The sequence below is a fragment of the Ictidomys tridecemlineatus genome, unplaced genomic scaffold, assembly GCF_052094955.1.
Source record: "Ictidomys tridecemlineatus isolate mIctTri1 unplaced genomic scaffold, mIctTri1.hap1 Scaffold_1001, whole genome shotgun sequence".
Classification (NCBI taxonomy): domain Eukaryota; kingdom Metazoa; phylum Chordata; class Mammalia; order Rodentia; family Sciuridae; genus Ictidomys; species Ictidomys tridecemlineatus.
The window spans coordinates 51,361-75,562 of NW_027520972.1; the positions used below are offsets into that span (position 1 = coordinate 51,361).

The following is a 24,202-nucleotide window of genomic DNA, read 5'->3' on the forward strand; positions in this document are numbered from 1 at the left end:
ACTACTACAAAGATTTGGCCATACTTCAAATTCAATTTTTCATAAATCTCTTGAAATTATTGCATTTACTTTTGCTTGGTGTATGGCAAACAAAATCAACTTAGTTCTTCAATTCAATTGTTAAATGCAGAATTTTAAGAATTACAGTGATGACAAATTGGTACACGTTTTATCATAATACACCTGCTTATGAGAGCAGATGTGAACATTAAAAAGGATTTACATTTAACACAGATCATTTGCCATGTGGAAAAACACTTCTGGTTCATTTAGGGCCAGGATGCTTATATGGTTCCAGAGGGACTCCTTGGCAGAACTTGCTGATTACTCTTTAAACAGTTGAACATGTATAGATGTTATTTATGTTATAAAGCTTATCCACAGAAAAACAGACACAAAAATGAGTTAAATTCTATGGGCAAGATTGTGGTTCATGGAAAAGGGCTAAAAGCCAAAATATATTTTTGGTAAGCTTTTCCTTCTAAGCATGTTTCAAAACATGAAAATACTAAGAGCTGGAAGGCCACAAAGCGTAACACACAATTTTTGTCTCCATGGAAATGCAGGGCACTCTGCTGCACTGCAAAATCTAATCTTTCCCAACAGGCAGTGCCAGCACCACCATGGCCATCATTGTCATAGTGGAGACAATGCTTTGATCATTCTCTCTTTTAAATGTGATCTTTGTTCCAAGGACAGCTGTTTGTTTACGTTACTCATGGAATGATACTTTATGCATCCTTATGTCTCTCACAGCCAGGGAAGCTTTGGGAGGCAGCTGTGCTACCTGCCTTTTAAGCTACAGTAATTAACATCAACCCTGTATGAGAATGAGTTGAATGATACTTATAAGAAATCTGTAGTCATAGTTCTCTCAGCTAATGATCAGAAAACAAATCAACTTCTGACAAAGAGTAAATTCATCCCATTTTCCCCTTCTTCTTCCCCATTCAAATGATCATATTTAGGCACTTGAAACAGGAATGGCATAGCATTCTTCTTCTATTGGCCATTCAGTCAGGTTCCAGCTACAGTTTCTCTGTGTGCCACTGGAGAGTGCCACTGAAGGTATTGCTAAGCTTGAAGCAGAGGCTTAATTTTGGTGGGAGTATTTTGTGGAGGAATCAATGTCTTTTTCTTCATTTGTCAATGTTGTGATTCAATTTCTGAAAAAGTTGAGAATTTTGCTAGTCCCTTCTCCATGTCAGCATATTGCTCTTTAAGTCTCTCCATGGCTCTTCTGTATTCTTCATCCACCTCAGCCTGAAAGCAGATTTTTTTTCATGAAATCCTCCCACTGAAGTTGATGCTGTTTCTCAGTAGCTATTAAGTGGTCATGATATATCTTTATTCATTCCTATTCCCTCTGCTGAAGTCTACAAATGGAGTCATAAGCTTCTTGCAATCTCTGGAGAACTTCGTTCAAGTTTTCCTGCATCATTTCTCTGCATTTGGGAAGAGTATGTTCATTTGTTTTATGGATCATATTCTTCCAATTTTCAAGAACTCACATTTCTCAAAGACCACGTTTTTCTTCAAATTATTTTACAAAATAACGAGTTTCACCTTGAATAACTGGTCTGTGATTCAAAAGCTTTGAATGAATTTCTCCAAGATCCTTGATAATGAGGTGTGCTGAGCCCGCAGTCCCCAGTGAGTCCCTTTTCTTGCCCCTGCCGCTGGGGACAACCTCACAACAACCAACAGGGTCTCTGTTCCTCCTTCACTCATCCCGACTGGCCACTATTTTAGATTCTTAAGAAAAAAATGCTTTTTCATGGTCAGATTGTAGAGTGACATCAATTACTTGGAGCACAGAATTTGTTTTCTGAATATTAGTTAGGTGACCAAAACTTTCCAGAGCAAAGAATATTAGAAAAGTTTAGGAGATTCACAGAGAAAACAGTTTTGTGGCCTGGTTTGGGTGGTAACTTTAGAAATACAAAAAAAAAGTGGTAGGGAACACATATTTGAAACCATCTTTGAGTGCTACTTAGTAATCATTGAAGAAATTATATAATATAATGGTTCCTAGGTTGCCCTTACCAGCATGCTGTGTCCCCCCATAAACATGTAAGAAAAAAGTCCTGGCTTTCTGTGCCCTCAGGGAGTAGGAAGATAGGTAAGCAATGTGCACCAAGTGGAAGGCCTCTGGGAGCTTCTGTCTACCCAGGAAGAAAGAATCCTAAGGAAACCTCAAATTGACTAAGAAAAAACACCAAATAATTATGTATCAGTCCCTAAATGACTAAATTATTTCTGGACTATCAAGGCTGGATTTTCTGTCAAGAGTAGCAATGGGTGTTCCTTAGCAGAAACAAACAAAGAGAAAAAAGAAATAGTTTTATTTTTTCCTACTCTGCTTTTCATTAGCCAAACATCCAGGCTCATTGCAAAAATAATCAATACTGTGGGATTCTGGATAAATGATTGCACAGAAGAAGTGAGGAGGCTGAGTAGCATAGGCTTTCAGGTACCACAGTTCAGCGACAGTGCCTTCTGTATAGAGGAAGAGCTGCTGGAAAGGCCTGGGAGACAGAGAGGACTAAAGCACTCTTATAGGACAGCTACCTATATTTTAATTTTAAACTTTCTTTGTCATTTGCTGATGACATGTCCTCTATTCTTAGTTACATCCTCATATTTTAGTCTCACACCCTTGCCTTTTTATAATTTAAAAAATGGGAAAGAATCAAAGCAGTGCCAGTTAGCACAACACATTGCAAAAATATAACACTATGCTTAGAGTGAAATATCAAAATAGCAATTGAAATTCTAGGGGAGTTTAGGGCAAGAGATATCCTAAAGTTAACCCAACTTAAAAAATGTCCACCAAGACACAGGGATAGATATGGACATATCACTAATTTGAGTAAAAATCTATAATGAGCTATGGAGATTGTTTTTGGAAATATCAATTTTGGGCTTCACCCAAGTAGAAAAAAATCTATATTGTCATAAAACAATGAGAACCATTCAAGGGAGCATGGGTAGCCCTGGGAGGAAATTCAGAGAAGAGAAAAGACCAATATCTTCAGCTGATGCTTACCTAGACAGTCCCTTAGCTTTTTTTCAATTCACTTTCATCACATGGAAAATAAAATAATTATACTATCAACAAACTAATATTATTATATATCTAACAATTTATTTTAAATATTAAATGATAAGACAGTTGATTTATGGGTGTCAATTTTGTATCTTGATACTTTCCTGAATTGATTTGTGAGTTTGTCAGAGAGTGAAGCTTAAACACAGCAGCCTGGCCTACACATCCCTTTTTTGTTGGACCTGGGGGACAAGGATTATGACTCATACTTCTACCTAAGTTTATGGAGCACCAGAGCAATGTGTGCAAGGACCCCAGAATAGGGCACAAAAGGTGGAATATCAGAATTGTACACAACTCTTAAGAATTTGTGTCCCCAGAGGGCCAATGTTCTCATGTTTTGAACATATTTTCTATTCTCAGTATATTTATATTTTTTTGGGTGCCTGTGTGGTTTTTCAGTTTATGTTGGTAATTTTGCTGCTTAAAGGCCCCCCAGGCATAGTGTTGAAGTGCTATGTACTGTGCAAAAGCACAATCAAGCTTCCATGTCCCTCCAAAAGGAAACATATATGTTAGAGAAGCCTCATTTGCACACAAGTTGCAGGATGTTGTCCTTGATTTCAGTATGAATGAGTCAACAATCTGTATTAAGTAAGGAATATTTAAACAGAAACAAGTGTAAAATTAGTTTTGTATCAATTGATTGACAAAAATGTGACCAGAGAATCTCAGGAACCTGACCCTATGTTTCCCCAGCAGCAACAGTTCCTACTACCTAACTCGGGATTCAGTGCAACATTGTGCAAAGTAATGTAATTAATTCCAAAACCTGGAATCCACTGTATGTGTATATGTGACCAAAAATGGAAATCTTCCCTTACAAGTAGTTCAAGTAGGAGCCCCCAGGGGCACTTTCTTCCACCTTTCACTGATGTTTGCTTTTTAATAATCCCTGTGCTTGGCAGGTTACTTTCTAAATTTTCTAGAGACAGTCAACAAAATCACCATTGTCCAGGACCAGACAGCAAATCTTTCCTGCAAGGTGGCAGGAAACCCACCTCCCAACATGTGGTGGCTGAAGAATGATGCCCCCGTCATGGAAAAGCCAAGGCAGATCATCATCTGAAAGATGGAATATGGCTCTCAACTGCAAATCCAAGACCTGGACACAAGAGAAACTGGCTACTACCAGTGTGTGGCCACCGATGGGTTAAAGATAATTACCACCATTGAAGTCCTCATTGAAGTCTTCAGTGAGTCAATGAATCATGAATCAACATGTTGGACAGCAAAACATGTTGATTCATGGATAGGAATGCTCACAGCCACCAAACAAAAGATTGGTTCGATATTTGAAAATGAAATACACAAATCAACATGAAAGGAATCCAATAAAACCATTCCCCAACGCTTTTCCCATTGAGCACAGCCCTGGCTTAACATATTACACATTTACTAGTAATAACAGAAAATAGATACAGATGGAGTGGTGTGTAAACATGGAGCCTAGAAAAGAATCCCAGAAACACAAAGTGAACTGTATCATTCAGTGGAAAGGCCACATTTCAGCAGGTCAGGTGTCCATGGGGTGGCTGGCTACACTGCAGATGGCCAGGTGAGTGTTGGACTGTGTCACACGGGTCTCAGCTCACTTGCTGGAGTCTGTGCCAAGATTTTGTAAAAGTGCGTGCACCTCCCTTCCTCATGCACACCTGGCCTAATTGGGGCAAGAGAGCAGAGTGCTTGTCACATGAGGTAATGGAATTGAATGGCAAGAAAGAATGCATTCCTTTAGTCCCAGTTGGGAGAAGTTCCCAGGCTATGGATGCCCTAGGCCTGCCTTCCAGGTCTACACCATTGCCAGCTACAATTAGTAAAACAGACTTTGTGTGTGAAGTTTAGATGAGGAGAGAGAAGGGACTGCAGCAACTCCTGAAATAGCCTTCAAAATATTCACATAAACAGATACATCCCTTATTTTTTGTTCATGTTTTTGTTGTTTTAATGATTTTTGAAATCATTGGCGTGTCCTCATGAGCTGAACAGAATCCAAGGCCTGAAGACAACTGGCCACAAAAGAACTGCATGACTAGAAAGCAGTTGTATTCTGGATCATGCAGTATTAATAACCTTGTTTTTTGCTTTATCCTTTTAGGTCCAAATCACAGCCTAAATCATAATTTTCAGTAAGTATCTGTTTTCCTCAAACCATTTTCTGATACTCTGTTTCAATTATGTAAAAATCTAGGTTTTAAATCAAACAGACTCCTGTCTTTGCTGAAATTGGTAAAATTTGGCTGGGCATTACACAAGGATGGCAATGTGCTTGTTTAAGTTTGTGAAACTTTCACATTTTCCATGTTTCCATGTAAAGGAAAAATGTCACAAAAAAAAATGTTAATTGCTTTCAGGGATATTGACCTTTCAGGACAACTGAATGGAGTATAAACATACACACCAGATTGTCAGGACCTGCAGGAGCAGCCTGGTATACAAGTATGTTTGCAAACATGGAGGTAGTTCTTCACTGTGAAATTCCAGCCCCACCCATCTGCAGTTTGTAATTCTAATTTTATTTATTTTTTGCAGTGGTGGGGATACATCGCAGGGCCTTTCACATAGCAGGCATCTCTATTACTAAGCTACATGCCCAGCCACTGCACATGGAGTATATAAAGATTAGGGCACTCCCTACTGTCAGGGTCTCAAGCCACCTTATAAATGAAAAGGATGAGACACACAGCCAGGCACTCATCCCCCTAGCCAGCTGCTGGCTTAATTTGGCTTGGGAACTTGGGCCTCTTTTATTCCAGCACAATGGCTGACCCAGTGCCACTGGATTAGGAGGTTCTCATCTGAACTGAAAATGCTGTCATTAGGCACAGGGAGAATTACTAATTTCATTGTCAGTGTTTGAGACAAGGAAGGACTAATTTCCCTTTGTTTCCCACACAGCCACCTTGGATAGCTATGGCTTCACATTCAGCTTTTCTGAGCAGTGTCATGAACACTGTGTTGTCAATGAACTGCTCAGTCTTTGCTGGTTTCTGTTTCCCTGAGGCCTCCACAGGGTGGTGTGCTGTGGGGCCATGTTGAGAGTGTGGGTAGCCTACTTGAGAAGGTCTCTGTTGAAATATAGTGCTGAAGCAAATCCTTAGTGATCAATCCTACCTAGGATGACTAGGCAGAGAAGTTGCATCAATCACATACTGATGGGCTTTGGGGAAAGCATAGGTCCTTCAGAAGTTATTATTTTTTCTCTAATTTATGTCTTTACACTAATATATTTTATAATGACTATATTTTATTTATTATTATATTATAAACATATAGTAGGGAGTGGGGATGTAGCTCAGTGGTACAGCACTTACCTAGCACATGTGAGGCTGTAGGTGCAATCCCTAGCATTGCAAAAACAAATAAAAATAACAAATCCTATTATAAATATATACTCTTACAATATATATGTAATTGTAACAATATATAATTTAAAAATATGTAAATATTTTACTTAGAATTATAAAGCTAATTTATTATATAAATGTGAAATATTTTAATATATATGCTACATTATACATTTATATAATTAAATATTTGTATGAAATACTTCATACCATTTTTATGATAATTTCCTTCTCATTTTAAATTTTGGGTTAAATCAGCACATTCATGTAAATAATTTGGGCACTTGTAGTATGGCAAAAGCTTCTTCCCTTGTCAAATTGAACCAGACCAATGTTTGTGTGTTGGGGGGATATTGTATGTAAGTGTACCTGGAGAAATATATCTTCTCATTTATTTATGATTTAGTAAATAAATGATATACTTAGTTAGCAGTTTGTATTTAGATATCTTTCCATGTCTGTGTATTTTAAATTTCCCTGGTAATCTCTTTTCTTCTTTCTGAACTTGTGCATACAGCATGTGACTATTCCCGTAGTGATTGGCATTTCTAATGGGCCCATTGATAGTGCTACACTGATTTCCCTGGCCATGTGCCTTGGGACCTAAGGATAAATTTCTCTAGGACAGATTCTGAAGAGTAAAACATACTAAGGCACACTGTACATCTTTTTTTTTAAAAAAATTTATTCTTTTAGGACACAATATCTTTAATTAATTAATTAATTAATTATGTGTTCCTGAGGATTGAACCCAGGGCCTTAATTATGCTAGGCAAGTGCTCTACCACTAAGCCACAAACCGAGCCCACACTGTTCATCTTTTTATGTGGTAGTCTTTATCCACAGATTTGCTTTTGAAGGTTTCATTGCACTCAGTCAGCTACAGTCTGAAAATATGAAATTAAAGATACCAGAAATAATTTATAAGTTTTAAGATATGTGCCATTATGTATAGCATGGTAAAATCTCATAATGTTCTGCTCCATCACCTAGAGTATGAATAATCCCTCTGTCCAGTATACCCATACTATATATGCTACACACCCATTAGTCACTTTAGTTAGCCATTTTGATTATTGGATTGAGTGTCATGGTGTCACAGTGCTTATGTTCAAGTAACACTTATTTTACTTAGTAAGAGCCCCATGGCACAAGAGAAATGTTATTGGCAATTCAGATTTTCCAAAGAGACGTGTGTCTTTTTAAAGTCAGTTTTGAAATATAAACAATGCAAGAAACCACATTCACATAAATGTAATTATAGTATGTTGTTATGTTTGTTCTTTTTATTATTAGTTATTATTGTTAAACTTTTCCTGTGCCCATTTATAAATAAACTTTATTATAGTATGTGTATAAAGGAAAAAACAGAATATATAGTTTATGGTGCTATTGGTGGTTTCATGTATCAAATGAGGATGTGTACATAGTATATGTATGTCCATGATTTTAAAATAAATTCCTAGACCTTTTCCTAAAGCCCTTGCACCACTGTGTAATATACCACCTATAACATCAGGGTTCTGGTCACTGCACGTATTCGCCAATATTTGAGGTGGTCTGTCCTTATAAGTTTAACTATTCTCTGGATGTATTTCTCACAGATAAGGGGAGACTACTTTAATTAATACAGACAACAACTGTTCACAGGTTACTTTCCTGCCATGTCCTAAGAACACATGGCTCTCTTTATCTTCCATAAGTTGATTTCCAAATTCATTAATTTTGCCACTTTGAAGGATGAAATAATGTTATCAAACCTGCTTTATTCTCCATTCCTTCATTACTGGTGAGACTGAGCCTGTGAATGAGAAATTCCTATCACTGGTAGCTTCCATTTATCATTTACCTCCTTGTATTCTCTGTCCATTTTCCCTTAATGTTTTTTCTTAATGATTTTAAATAATTATCCCTGTCTTATTTCTAAGTCATATAGAAATTAAATTATTTTGTTATTTATAAATATTTTTTCTTATTCTACCTCATTAAAAGAATGCCTCAATTTCCTTGAAATATTCTGATGGTGGTTTGGTTGGAATTATAATGAATATTATTTAATTTGGTGAAAACTGAAATTTAAATTGAATTTTCCTATAAAGAACCACTTCATGGTTTAAGGCATTGTGATTTTCCTAACAATATTTTATGAGACATTTTAAATATATGAAAACAGAAGGAATTTTATAGAGAACATCCATGCACCTGCCAGACATGTTCTAAGATTTACATTTTCCTCTGCTATCTTTTTCATTTCTCTTTCTCACCTATTCCTCCATTCTTTCCATCAGTCCATCTTATTTCTCATTCATTTCACAATATGTTACAATTATTTTACAGTTACCCTGAAATAGTTCAGGATATATATTATTAAGGAGTTTTATATTTGTTTCCTATTCCCATTTCTTGTTGTTTAGTTCAAGTTTACATACAATGTAATGTACAGTTTTCAATACCACCAATGAGAGCTAACAGGAAAACAATCCTCTGAAGTAAACAACTATCCCAGCAGAGCATTGGCATGCTAGAAAGTTCAGCCAGAGGACTTCCTAGTCACTTCTCTCTCCATGCACCCACCGTACTGTTTATTTTTTTCTTCATGGATGAGTTTTACCTGTTCTAGAACTTCACAGAAATGAACTCTTGCAGCCTGTAGCTGTGTAAGCCTGCTTCCTTCACTTAGCATGATGTTTTTGAGATTCATCTACATTGTAAGTGTGCAACAGGTTATTGCTGTTCATTTCCAAGTAGTTTCCATCTTCTAAACTTACCAGTGGGTTTATTCAACCTCCCATGGATGAACACCTAAGCACATTACAGTCTTTGGCTATGTAAATACAACTGGTATGGATATTCTCATACAAGATTTTTGTGAGCATGTGTTTTCATTTTTGCTAATGTTACCTAGGCATAGAATTATTGGGATATGTGCATGATTTTTAAAGAAATTCTTAGACCTTTATCTAAAGTCCTCATGCCACATTCTGTGGTTTTACCAATAGCATTGAAAGCTCTAGTCACTGCATATATTTGGTGACATTTGGGGTGGTCAGTCTCTTTAAGTTTAGCTACTCTTTTGTATAGTGGTCCAACTGATATTTTATATTGTTCTAGCATCTTGTAAAAGTAATATTTATTAGTAATTTTTGATGTTCAAATTCAGGTCAGACATCCCTAATGTGAAAATCCAAAATCTGAAATAAGATCCAAAACTCCTCGAGCCTCATGTTAGTACTCAAATAGTTTCAGAATTTGGAGCATTTTTGACTTTCAAATTAGATAAGCTCAACCTATGAAGTCTAGGTAAACATTCCAAAATACAAAAAAATCTCTCAAAGTATGGAATACTTCAGTGGTAAGCACTTTGAATAAAGGATCTCAACATGTAAGTGTATTTAAGACAATATAGTTACTTCTGAACACCATTCTGGCTGCATCTCTCTGCCCCAAATCTGTCATTGGGCTTTTTAAAGGTTTTATTGCTTTCTGAGTTTTGTTGTATTATTTTTTTTAAAATTGTTCTAATTAGTTATACATGACAGTAAAATATATTTTGACACATTATACATAAATGGAGTACAATTTCTCATTCCTCTGGCTATACATGGTACAATTCCTTTTAATACTTTTTGCTTTGAATTCATTTTTGAATAAATAACTATACCTACTTTCCTTTCATTTGCATTTGCCAGGAATTCATTTTACTATCTTGTCCTACTTAAAAAATAGCTAAAAAAATCATATTTTACATCCTGTTATATGTAGGTCTCTGTTTAGTAGCATGTAACTAGATAATTTTTGGGTGTTGGAGAGGAGTAATTTTCAAGGTAAAATTCCACATAAGATGTGCTCATTTTATCTAATACTCAGTGTTCAAATCTGTACACCAGTGCTGCTTTTAAGTACACATTCACTACCTGTAGACACAGGTTAGCTCTTATCACTAATACAGACCACCTCACAGTGGACCTCTGCCCCGTGTCCTCCTGTTCCTGAGGGTAAGCATCAACTCAGGACAGATTTCTGGGGTGGAATTGCAGGTGGCCACCTCCCTTCTCCCCAGGAAGAGCCAGATTGCCCTCCATAGAGGCTGAGGGACTCAAGAGTCCTGCAGCAATGAGTGAGTTATCATTTCCCATTACCCTTTATAGAGCATGATTTTATCAGAACTTAAAATTTTTGCCAGTGTCCTAGGCCAAATGATAATTTTATGTTAGATTTCCCTAGTTAATCATGAGGTTGAACCTCATCTATTTGGTTTAATAGGCACTGAATTGTCTGTTCACACAACACATGTTCTCATGATTTGTAGATTCTCTGTTTGCAAAGTCACTTACTCACTATGGTTTATTTAGAAACTCAAAATCAACAATTAGGGTGTTTTTCTAGTTATTCATTGATATGCACAGAGTGGTGAAAATTTGAGTCAAAACAACAGACTTTCCAAGCTCAGGTTACAGAGCAACACTTCTTGTTTTAGTTCTCAGATTATAAATGAGTTTTACTTTTGTGGACTATTTAGTGTCATATTTTTTATATATTTTTATGCTTTTTTGTTGGTGATTTCCCAGGCTAAAGTAGCTCTCAGTCATGGAGCAAAACTGCTGTCTAGCCTTCCAAAGCCTGAGAAGGCTGGGATGTATCTTTGAAGAAATATGTGTGTTCTACAATCTTTGTTCAGACATGAACTATAATGCTGTTGGCTGTGACTTCAATGCTAACAAATCAATTATATATATATATATATATATATATATATATATATAAATATTATATATCATATAATATATGTATTGACAGGTGGAGGAAAATGTTGTGACAGAGACTTGTAAAAAACTAACTCTGTACACCCACTATGAATGGTGGCTCCATTTCTGCTAATTCAATGTTTGTAATGACTTTATAGAAAGTTACTACCAGAAATAACCAAAATAGACTGTCATGCCCATTTTTTCCTTTAGGATATTTGTTTTCTTGTTATTTCTTTGTAAGAATTTTAGAATGTTATCCAGATATAATCCTTTACATAGTTTTGCTTCATCTATAATTGAAATTTTATGCTGATAAATGCTAGTATCTTTTTGTAATATTTCTCTATATAAATAACCTAATACCTTGGCACCATTTAATGATGATTTCATCTATATTATTAAATTTAACATCACTTTTGTTAAAGGTGAAATTTCTATAGTGAGGGTCTGCCTATAGGTTCTCTGTTTTGTTTTGTTCTGTTTTTAACTATAGCTTATGATCTTGGACTGATATTTCAACATTCTGATATTTAATATGTGTTGCAACTGGTAGGAGAAAATACCTCACCTACTGCTAAGGGCTATATTGTTCCCTATGCCAAGTTTATTATGTTGAAGTCCTATCCAAATGTGTCTTTCCTATTATAAACAGCATTAGAGCCCCGATGGTATAGAATCTCCTTACAAAAGAGAAAGGGTCATCAAATCTCCCCTGCCAACACCTGTCATGTGAGGACTTGGCAAGAAGGCAGCCATTCCTAAGGCAGAAAGAGAGCCTCTACCAGAATCAAATGGACAGCACCTTGGACTTTCACCATCCAGAAGTATGAGAAATAAATTTGCATTGTTTCAGCCCTCCCGTCTGTGGTATTTGTTATGTCAGTGAGATTATAAAAAATACACCTGCCTTATTACTCTACCATTTTTCTAAAATTTATGGACTGTTATTTGCCTTTCACTTTTCTGGCTAAATTGCAGGCTTTTCAATTCTTTCTCCTCTGCTATTTGATCCTGATTAGGCTAAAGGGAACATCCGGCCATATCCAAGCCACCACCTCTGTTTTAGTCAGCTTTTGCCTTTCAAGAACAATGCAGAGAAGAAGGATATGTTGGCTCTCAGTTTCAGAGGTTCAGTCCACAGCTCTGGGCCCAAGGAGAGGCAAAACATCATGGCAGAAAGGCGTGGCGACCAGGAAGCAGGGAGATCAAATTTAAACCCAAAAGCACACCCCAGTGACATACACCCTCTAGCAGGACCCCCGTTCACAGTTGCTGCACAGCTAGTCCCCTTCAGTGGTTTTCAAGCTGTCTTGGTCTCTGCCCTCGGCACATCACGTGTGTTGAACGACAGTCATGAGGACTTTTCATGGTCTATGTCTTTTCCTCTCCTTTTGAATTTCATATTAACTAAGAAGAAGAGCATGGTGTTAAGAAATTGCTTCATACCCCAAAGAAGACCTTCTGAGCTCTGCTTTCTTTTCCTGTACAGCACACAGAAGCATGTGCTTGACCTACACTCAGGACCAACATCGCCAAGTGGAAACTTAGTATTATAATCTTCCCAAAACAAAATCCAGAGGCGACCTTTTCCAGCGGCATGCTTGTATCATGAAGAAACCTGTCAAAGTACTTGCTCACAGGGCAGCCGCGCCAGGCTGGGCCACCCCTGTCCTCCAGGAAGTGACACAGTGGAGAGGCAGACCCCAAGCAAGTATACAGAAAGGCAGTGCGATTCTGAATAGGAAGAGCAGCCTGAGGAAACCCTCAGAGAAACGGGTCCCCGGTGGAAGGCCACTCACAGGATGGCTCGGGAATCAGTCTTTGAGGAGATAGTACCAAGCAGAACCTCAGCAAATCTCAGGATGCACAGGTGAGCTCCACAGCTCTCTGTGTGAGAAGCAGCTCAGCCTGGCAGAGGCTAGGGAACATCACGGCCTGGAAACAGGCAGCATCATAAACAAGAAAAACATAATAATACCCAGTAAGGCATGATTCTAGGATATGACACAGCAAAACAATAGAAACCAGATTTAAAATGAAAACTCAGGACATGACTTCTCCTGTTGGCTTTAGTGGTAGAATGCCAGGTCTCCAACCAATTGACTGAGCTAATGCAGAGACTGATGCAAATCAATAATTTTGTATTCAAATCATTTCCGTCTAGTTCACAGGACTTGAAGCATTGGTTGGCAAAAGCAAGAAGAGTGTGATGTATTTCTGCCAAAAGACATGTTTGGTTCTCACAGCCCAACACCGCAGCAGCAATATCATCATCATCATCATCATGAACAGCATCATCATCACATCAAGAAATATCATTATCATCATTATCAACAATGTCATCATTAACACCACCATCATCAAAACATCATCCTCATCCTTAACATCACCCATTGCCACCATCACCATCAATGTCACCATCATCAACACCACCATCACCATTATCATCACCATCAACACCACCACCATCATCATCATCATCATCAACACTACCACCATCATCACCATCATCAAAACCATCAACACTATCACCATCACCATCACAACATCATCCTTATCAATAAGATTACTCACCACCACCATTATCACCATCACCATCAACTTCACCACCACCAACACCACCAACACCATCATCACCACCATCACCATCAACATCATCATCAACATCAAAACATCATCAGTGACATCACCCACCACTATCATCACCATCAACACCACCATCATCCTCACTATCATCATCAGTCTCATCAACATCAGCAGCATCAGAGACAAAAAAAAATAGTATGAATCCACCAAAACAACAAAAAGATATACACATAACTAGAATTGACTTTGCCATTTTTAAAAGTTATGTACACATTCATCTATTTCTAATCTTGTCAAAATAAACCTAAATTAAGATAATAACTCCTTTTAAGCCAAATTACTTGAGATATATTTAAAAATGCAATTATGACACCAACCACATGATCCATGAAAGAAAAAAAAAGAAGGTGCAATTCACTAAGGTTAAAACTGTTCTGTAAAAATAATCTTAAGAACAGGAAAAGGTAAGCTAACACTAGGGAAAAATCTTTGCAAGGCACTTATACTATCAGTATCCAAAATATACAAAGAATATTCAAAAGTTAGCAATAAGAAACATAACAACTAGTTAAAAAGTGGCCAAAAAGACTGAACAGACACCTCACTTGAACAAATGGCAAATGGGCATAAAAATAGATGCTAATCAGCGTATTCCAACAGAGAATGCAAATCAGAAGAGCAATGAGCGACTGCTGCAGCCTCCAGAACGGAGGCTGAGGACTCTCACAGTGGGAGGCTGGAAGCAGCATCTGACCAACAGCACCGTAACTCATGCTGAGGGGATGCAGAAGGGGCAGCCACCTCGGAGAAGCCTGGCATCGTGTCGACCTCAGTCACACTTACGAGTGGTTCAGAACTCCTGTCCCTGGTGTTTGCCTAGTGAAAAACTTATCTGCACGGAAACACACGTGAAGGCGTTCAGCAGCTCCATCCGTGACTGGAGGTTTGCGGCCAGGGAGTCACTGTGTTTCGAGTCCCAATGGCGGACGCACAGCATTTGCCAACCCACAGGGCTCCCCCCCCCCCCCCCCCCCCGCACAGAGCCCTCCAGTAAGCTACTCTCCAGTAGAACACTGTCCCACCCGATTCAGCACATTCAGGGGGTAGAAACCGTGGCAGGCATGAGTGGGGATACCCAGCAGCCACGTTGTCCACTTGACTTTTCTTTAAACCTAAAAAATCAAGCTTATTGTCTAAAACTAAACAGTACAATTGTGAGGCCAAAAACCCTATGAATTTACATTAAACATCAGAATGTTGACATCAGAGCCAGCACTTCAAAGTACCGCCGCTTTTCAGCACTTTGATAGCCTGCCTCAGGATCCACAGAGGACCCAGCCTGGTCGACGCTGGGCTCACAGGCCAGTCCAAGGATGTTGCTGTCCGCTGGCACAGCTTCCCCTGGCTGACTTCTGGCATGCTTCGCACTCTGTGCACATGGCCCTTTCTGCCCCTAAGGCTGTGGGAAGTGGACAAGCTGCAGCTTCAGGTGAAACCCGCTGTCCTTCACAGCCTGCAGGGCTGGGCCATGAGGGGCCCCTTCCTCCACCTGGAAAGAAGTCTCAGTGGCTGAGCCCGGCTGGGCAGTGGGTTGGCCGGCCAACCACACTGCCCCTCTCCACAGAAAAGGGAAGGAGCCTTTGGGATGACTCCTCTGGACACCTGCCCTGCCCTCTCCCACTGCCCCTTACACCCGTCCCCAGCTGAGTTCGAGTCCCACCACATGGCGCTCCATGCCCTTCCTGCACAAGAGCTCCCTCCTTCCCCAAAGGCCAACTGCAATCCGAACCCCACTGCTATGGGAACTGACCCTCACCTCTCCTCCCTCCTGGGGTGAGGACCCGGGTGAGCCCTGGGTACTGGCACTGTTCTTATTCTCCTTTCTCACTGTCCCTCTTGCAGGGAGGGTGACACAGGCTCCTGCCTGATATGACCCTCCTCCCTAACTCCATCACCAGCTCGTGTGCTTGAGAACCTGGCTGTGGCCCCAGCCCCTGTGCCAGGGTCTCTTCCAGCCCCCATGGGCTCAAGCAAAGCACCCTCAGCCAGGCCAAGTGTGTGACCTTGCTGGGAGTGACGCATGTTCCTCGCAGGTGCCTGGGGCTCAGGGCTCCTCTCCTTCCAAGCGCTCCTCACACTCAAAGTGCTATCAGAAGTTTGCAGGTCCAGCTCCTCCTGACTCCATGCTCTAACTTACAATCTGGGGTTTAAGATGCTGTGACAGCCACACACCTTCCGTTCACCCATCTTTCATCTCGTACTGCTACTGCTGCCAGCGCTGGGATCACCAGGCTACACGGCTGGCACTTTAGGGGGCTGCCACACCTGATGCTCAGCAGATCAAGTGTACCAGAAGAGGTGCCACTCAGGATGTCCTCAACTTTTGGGTGTGCCAGGCCCCAGGACAGGTTGTCCTGGATGGCAGGGGAGGCGAGATGCTTCCTGACCTGCACAGGGAGCTCCTGTGTCCACGTTGGTCTTGTGGGACTCACTGAATGGGCTCGGGGAGAAAGACACTGCCCCAAGCCCAGGGCCCTAATTCAACAGGCAAGTGCTTTGTCAGAAAGGAGAAATGGCCCGATGAGGACGCTCATGGATTCACGGGCAGCAGTGAGCCCTGTGCACAGGTGGTGCACTTAGGTCCAAGGTCGGGTGACACGGTCTGGGGAAGCATGTACATGTACGGTTTATAGGACAGATAGTGAGGCACCACATCTCCTGCCTTCTCACTGAAGGGCTCAGGGCAGGGGGCAGAGTAAGGTGACAGAGTGAGACGCGTGTCCCCTAGCTCCTCACAGAAGGACAGTATTGCAAAGGTGTCCAGCACCTTGGGAGCAAGACATCTGCTCTTCAGTCTGCTCTTTCCTCTCCTTCCCTGTACACATGCACACACACACACACGTGCACACATGCACAGACATGCATGCACCTGCCTTTCCATGGTGGCACTTGTTGGTAAAGGCTAAGGAAGACGAGCCCACTTCACCCACAGATCCAACATGGACCTCGTCCACCTCACATCTGACTGTTGGTCCCGTGGCTCCCTCTGAACATTCTCCTCTCCCCATTTGGTAGCTGCAAAGCATCCTCCAGCTCCTTAGGAACGGCTCAGCTCTAACTTCTGTGAGAAGCTTGGTTCTGGACTTCTCTTTGGCTGCACTTGCTCACTCATCATTTTTCTATTTAATACACAAATAGTCCCTGAGCAGGAGTAGAGGTCTAGACTTGCCACCAGGCCCTAGGGACATAAGGGTGAGCAAGAGCGGGTCTTCCCCCCACCCCTTGCAGCAGAGAGCCCCCAGCGGGAGGGCAGCTGCTGCCTCCCAGCTCCCCCAGCCATGGGCAGCGGCTCGGATGGGATCCAGACTAGCCAGCTGTGCTGTAGGCTCTCAAGGAGGTCAACACAACAGGGCTTCAAGCTTCGGCTGGACCTGGGAGTCTGGGGGCAAGAGCTGCCCTGTCACAAGCTGCAGGCCCGATGGCACAACTTGCCTGTGGGTCAGGACAGCGCTGGCCTCGGGCTGCTGGGAGAGCCTCCTGTGCTAGTGCCTCTAGGAAGAGAACTTCATCACGACTGTTCCACACAGAGAGAACGCCGTGGTATGAAAATGCCTCTCTGTGCTTGCCTCTCCTACAAGTAGGGTCTCCAGGGTGGAGACCAGGCCTCTTAGAGCATCACTGATGACCACAGCAGCCATTTCCTGTATTCCTTGTGCAGTTCCAACACGCTGCCCTCACGTTGCCTCCTCAGCTCAGGAGACAGACAGGTGTGGGAGGGCGGAAGTGCCGTAGGTTCCTTTCCCACATGGAGCAGAGACCTCAGTGACTGTGGGCTCTGCCCACGGGGAGGGGCAGAAGGAGTGCCAGCTCCTTCCCTGGCTGGGTCGGCTCCTCTGCTCCCCCCACCTCCTGCCTGGCATTGGGGCTGGCAGGAGCGTAGGGAGCTCTCACCATGTCCCTGGCATGACTGAGCTGCCAGGGAACCCTGAGCACAGCGTTCCTAAGTGAGTTCCTTCCCCCAGGGGAGGCAGAACATTGTCCTCAATGCCCTGCCTCCCCGGGGGGACAAAGTCCTTAGGACACTGTGGAAGTGAGCACAGAGCACTGCCCAGCACAGAGACCACCTGGAGGCCAGTTCTCCCTGTGCTTCCCCATCTGTGCCAAGGATACCGATGCTGGCCACGGCCAGTGCTCTCTGCCTTGCCCTTGGAGGCCGCAGCACTCCCAGGCCAGCCATGACAGCAGTGTGGCTCCCCCAGGCCAGCCCTGCGAGTGCTGCAGAGGCTCCCTGGGCCTCTGCCCTCTGGTGACAGGCTCTCTGTGCACAGCCAGCCCATGGCGAGGTGCTGAGGCTGCAGTTTGAAGGCCATTCCCATAACTTTTGAGAGAACTGGCAGGTCGGAAATGAGCCGATAGTTCAGATAGATTGTCAGGCAATAAGGAAAGTCGTTAGACAGGGAATGTCTGCAGCTGCCTTAAACTGAGTAGGACCTGCCAGGTGTCCAGGGGAGTTAGCCACTGCTGCAGCAGGTCTGTCTTCCTCACGTCCTGAAGGCCACGCGGGCCAGGAGAGCAACCAGAGGTCAGCAGCCCCAGCCCCGTGGTTGCTACTCTCTCCTGCGCGGGGCGCCCAAGTCAAGCTGGGAAGGCAGCGGCCCTCCTATTCTGAGAGCCAGCATTGACAGGGACCAGCAGCTGGCTCTGCAGATCCAGCTACAGACCAACTGGGGAAGCGGCAAGTCAGAAAGCAGGGACAAGAGCAGGCTCCAGGCTGTTTAGAAACCATGAGTCCACAAAGCACAGCTGCAGTCAGGTTCGTCCACAAGGGCAGCAGCAGTCCCCAGTGCCCAGGAGGGAAGGAGGAGCTGCCCCAGGAAGCTGGGATTTGGCCGCCTCCCACACCCAGACCTGCCTCCAGCTCCTGGGTCCTAGGAGAGCCTCACAGGCAGGGCACGGCCACATGCTCACACACCCCACCAACACTGCAAGCAATAGGGTGCCCCCCCCCATGCTGTGGGAGCCATGAGACACTGTCCAGGACTCAGAAACCACCACAAACACTGACCGGTGACACAGACTTTTGTGCTGACAGATGATGTGGCCCCTTAGAGGACACACATGGCTGACAAAGGCAGACCCAGCAGCTAAGGTCTTGCTCCCACACTGGGTTCGTCCACTCCTCAAGGCTAGTCAGAGGCCCCTTCTGCATAAAGCTTCACCTGCCCACCAGGCCACCTTCATGCAATTTATGGAGCTACACTGAGCGTAGTGCCCTCACCACATGTTTCCTAGTGGCTGGCTGCCCAGGTGGCCTCCCGGTGACCATGAGCTGGCACGACATCTCACTCACAGCACCCCTGTGCCTGGCACCGTGTGCCCATCGTCTGAGGCTGCAGGGGAGTGCTGACCTGGCCTCTGCATTCCAGGGAGGCCGAGGGTGCCCAGGGGTTGCCATGTCCACTGGGCTCAGCAGTGGGTGGGAGGGTGGGAGCATCAGGAGGGTCTTCACAGCTGCCACACAGCAGGAGCCACGCAGGGTCCATGGGACAGGGTGCCTCTTCGATGGCCACAGCAACAAAGCTGAAACTGCAGAGCAGCGTCCACACTGGGAACAGAGGATCATGGGGATGGGCCAGGCCCCCCTACGTGCTCAGCAGCCTTGCAGGTGTCAAGAGAGTGGAGGGACAGACCTCTGCCATTCTTGAGGTCAGTGTGACCCATGTCTTGATCCTCAGGAATGATGGTGAGCTGCACGGTGTCCACGCTGAGGTCCTACCTCCCATGACGACCTGTCCTTGTGTGTCCCACCGCCATTTGTGTGGCTCTTGGATCCTCCCAGTCATCTGCGGCTAAGTCCTGTAGTGCCCAATTTTTGTCCTCTCCAGTTTCCTACTCAATTCGACATGCTGCGGAGGGAATTGTCCTCCCTTCTTCTGCCCTCGCTCCTGGCCATCTGTCTGGCCAACCCACTGGCCTGCACCCAAGTCTACCCTTGTCCCTCAGCCCCACTTGGGCTAATGGGAAAGGCCAATGCCTCTGTCCTTGGTCCACTTGTGCCTTCAGCCTTGAGACCCATAGGTCTCCTGAGGTGTCTACCTAAAGCCCTGCTGTCCCTCTACTCCAGAACACCCTCAGGGCTGCCAGTGCCCACCCTCCACACTATGCAATCTGGCTTCGGGTTCTCGCCTTTCCACCTGCTTGCCAGGACACCCCATCCTCAAGTCTGATCAGTTCGCCCGGTGCCCACCCCAACTCTGAGCAGCAGCTCAAGCCACACTGGAAGTGCCTGGCCTCTGGAGTGGACTCTGCCTGTCCTTGAATTTTCACTCACTTTCCACCTTCACAAGGATGTCCTCTGGCCATTCCAACCCATGGGCAGCTCTTCCTCCCAGCTCTGAGCTTAGCACAGACCCAGGAGGGGCACGGTGATCACTGAGGCCCTGTGGGGCCCTCCTCATCATTGTCACCTTTAGTGTTCTGTTAGGGCCTAGGAGACAGATCCCAACCTCGACTGGGCAGGTGGCCTTCATACTACTCCAAGCCAGTGCTCTGAGGGTGTCAGGGTGGCTTCAGAGTGCAGCACGGACCTCCCTCCTGCTCTGGGTGCCACAGCAGGTGGGACTTCACCTCCCAAGGAGACTCATAGGCTCCCCACCTGCTCCTGACAGTGAATAGAGAAGGGGTCTTGCCACAGGCAGTCAGCCCCCACCTCCACCCAGAGTTCCTCACTGTCCCTCAGTAGTCAGCCCCCACCTCCTCCCAGAGTTCCCTGCTGTCCCTTGGTGCTCAGCCCCACCTCCTCCCAGAGTTCCCTGCTGTACATCAGTGGTCAGCCTCCATCTCTACCCTGGCTCCACACAGAGGCCGAGGGGCATCCTGTAGTCACACTGACTTCCTTAGAACCCTGGACAGTGGAACTCTATCTACAGAGATTTTGCCCCAAGTTCGCTGACTTTACAATCTACCCAGGTACTTGTCAGGGTGGGCAGTCGGTGACATTCAGGTGAGAGGTGGCATTTCCTTGGGGGGTGGAGTGCCAACATTCACTAGTCTCTGCTGGCACTTTGCTTGTTTCCTACTCATGACCTTTGTGAATGTCTGCATCCAGATCTTGGTGGGGACATGTTTCCTTGCTAGTGGATAAGGCCCAGGAGCGAGGTCTGGGGCCCCGTGGCATGTGTATTCCAAGCCTAGAAGACATAGCTGAGCTGTCTCTCCCACCCCCACCCACCCAGCTGCCCATACACCTGCTCCCATTTGGGACACTGTACCTCTATGGCCTCCAACATGTGCCTCAGAGGCCAAGGTGTGGAGGTCCACCCCCATCTTTTTTCTGACACAGTGCTCCACCCAGTTCCTCCTACAGTTGCTCTCTGCCTCTTGACAGAGGGGTCATTTGTGTCCAGAGTCTGAGGCACTTCCTTCGTCTGTGGCTAGCGCTTTTGTTTCTTAATGGTGTCCTTTGAAGAAAGGCCAACTCAGCCGCCTTCTCTCCTCTATGATTCATATTTTTCATGACTTATTTAAGAAACTTTGCCTAATCCAAGACCACAAAAGTTGATTTTCTCCTATTTCCCCCTAATATTCGTAGTTATAAAGTTTAGACCTCTGACTCGTTTGAATAATACCCGTGTGTAGTGTGAGGAAAGGGTCAAAGTTCTTTTTATCCACACAGATACCCACATATTTTAGCACCATTTATTTAAAAAGCAATTCTTTTCTCTAAAAATAACCAAGGCACATTTTTCAAAATTCAGCTGAGCTCATAAGCTGATTTGTTTCTGGACCCTTAATTCTGTTCTGCTGACAAAATGTGTGTCTGTCCTTCTGTAATACCTGCTGTCTCGAACATGCAGTATTTAGAGAAGGCTTAAATCAGACAAACTCCTCAGGCTTTGGTCATTTAAAAAACTGACTATCCTTGGTGTCTTGAATTTCCATATACATTTTAGGATGAGCTCATGAATTTCCACAAAATTCTACATGTATTTTCAAGGATATTGATTAAGTTTATAGGTCAGCCTGGAGAAGAGTTCCATCTTCATGATAATGAGTCTTCCAGTTGGTGGATTCAGGATCTTTCTTCACGTATTTTGACACTGTGACATTTCTTTGTTTATTAGCATCCAGGGCACATGTGCTTTACATAGTTAAATTTATTTCTTAGTACCTTATTTTTAATATCATTGTAAATGGGTGTTTTGAATGGTTTTAAGATTAGCATAAAAAAGTAAAATGGGTTTTGTGTGTTTCCATAATGTCCTGAAACCTTGTAAAATGCACGTAGTAATTATAGCTTATTTTGTAATTTCCTCAGGATTTCTGTGTAAACATTCATATCACCTATGAAAAAATAAAATATTTCATTTTCAGGCCCAAATTACTTTAGATTTTTCTTGTCATATTTGTACGATGACTTCCAGTGAAACTTTAGATAAAACAATGAAAGGAGACATTTTGCCTTCCTCCTGACTATAAGCAGAAACCTGCAGGTGTTTTTTCCACTAAATACAGACTTAGCTGTGTTCACAGACTCCTTGCATCAAGGTGAAGGGTCTCTTACTCCTGTACATGAAGAGCGCCACCTCGAATATGGGCTTCCTGTGGTCCAGTGTTTCTCTGCATCTCTTGAGAGGATCTGAATCTGATTACAGTAGTGAAGCTTCCCGTCAGTCTACCCTCGGGTGGTCACTGAACCTTGCCTTCCTGGATGCGTCCACTTCCTGTGTGTCTGGCACCCTTTTTATATGCGGTCTCCTTGGTTTGCACATACTTTGATAAGAATTTTCACAGCCATGTTTTTTGAGAATACCAGTATTTACATTTCTTGGGATTTTTTCCCCTTTGGGGGGACTGAGAGAAAACTGAAGTCCTAGATGTGGGAGTGCTTTCCTTCTCTCGCTTCTTAGAGAGCCTTCACTAGTGGAAGCATCTGGGCCTGGAGGTGCTTACACGGGCACGCGTGGGTCTAGTTTTAACTCTTATTTAAATGTCCATAGTAGACATAGGTGGCTGAGATTTCTCCGCCTCCTCCAGTCTATTTTATAATTCCTAGTTTTTGAAGAATTTGTTGACTTCATCTAAAGTATCAAAGTTGCAAACATGAATTTTTTCATATAATTTCTTTATTACCATTTTTAAAATGTCCACCAGGTCCATATTGATGTCGAGCAAATCTAATGTGATTTCCTCTTTTAACCAGTCTGAAAATGGCTGATTTTTCCCAGTCCAAGTGACAGCAGTCCAAGTGTCACAGGGGGCTGGTAGTCCTACTGTGGCCACAGGGTGGTTGTCTCCTATTCAGTTGCTGTTTCTTTCGTGTCGAATGTCTTACTGTGTCTTTCTAATTTCTCTGTTGACTATTTAGCTGATTTTCTTTGTTGCTGTAGGTGATGTTTCACCTCCAGTTAATACTGACATTCATCTACAACCAAGTGAGAACTTCATGTCAGTGCGTTCTCATTTGTCCACTCCTTAGTGACAAATATATCATATCAATTTGTCCACTCCTTATTGCCATATATATCATATCAATATACATCATAAACCTTAAAATGTACTTTATAAACTTTGTTTTAAGTGGTCATGTGTGTTTAATAAAGTCAAGAGAACCAAAGAAATACACAACATGTATTAAGCCACTACTGTATTTCAAAATAAGGTCAAATCAATAAATTCTGATTTCTACTGCGTATTTACCAGTCCCAGTGTTCGTCACTTCTTTTGTGGATCTGAGGGTTCATCTTGAAGCCTTCACTCTGAAGACCTCTCTGGATGTTTTTATACTGCAGGTCTGCTGCAAGAATTCCATCAGCATTTGTTTATCCAAGATCCCTTTCTGTCTTTGTGTGTAAGAGACAGATTTGTGGGCTATATGATTTTTCTTTCAGTACTTTGAATATTTTATCCTAGCCTCCATGCTTCCCACTCTTCTGGATGAAATCACCCATAAGTCACATTGTTCCTTTTAGAGCACGAATTGTCCTGACGGCTTTCAAGGTGTGCTCTCTGAGGTTTGCGTGGCAGGAGCGTAAGGCGTCCAGACGCATTTCTTTTTCTAGGGCACTTACTTAGAGCATTATAGATTTGCAAATCGATGGAAAATTCTAGGCACTGGTGCTCTGATTGTTCTATGATTCCCCACTTGTAGGTGTGTTGGAAAGCCTCATGCTGTTCCCAAGACCTGAGGGTCTCTTCAGCTTTACTCCATCTTTTCCTTGCTCCTAACATTGGATTTTTATGGATCTGTCCTTTTTAAGTGGACTCCTTCGTCCATGTCCATGTGCTGACACACCTATTCAGCTGATTTTTATTCCACAATGTGCTTTTCAGCTCTGGAATTTGTGGCTTTTTAATATAGTTATGTAGTTTTATACAGTTTTCATGTCTTCATTGGTTTATTCTATCACTCA

At 43.1% G+C, this 24,202-nt stretch overlaps 1 pseudogene; it reads right to left on the bottom strand.

Annotated features, from left to right (window-relative positions):
- Positions 1 to 1,146: 1,146 nt before the first annotated feature.
- On the bottom strand, positions 1,147 to 13,625 carry LOC144372397 (biogenesis of lysosome-related organelles complex 1 subunit 5 pseudogene; annotated as a pseudogene).
- Positions 13,626 to 24,202: the final 10,577 nt, after the last annotated feature.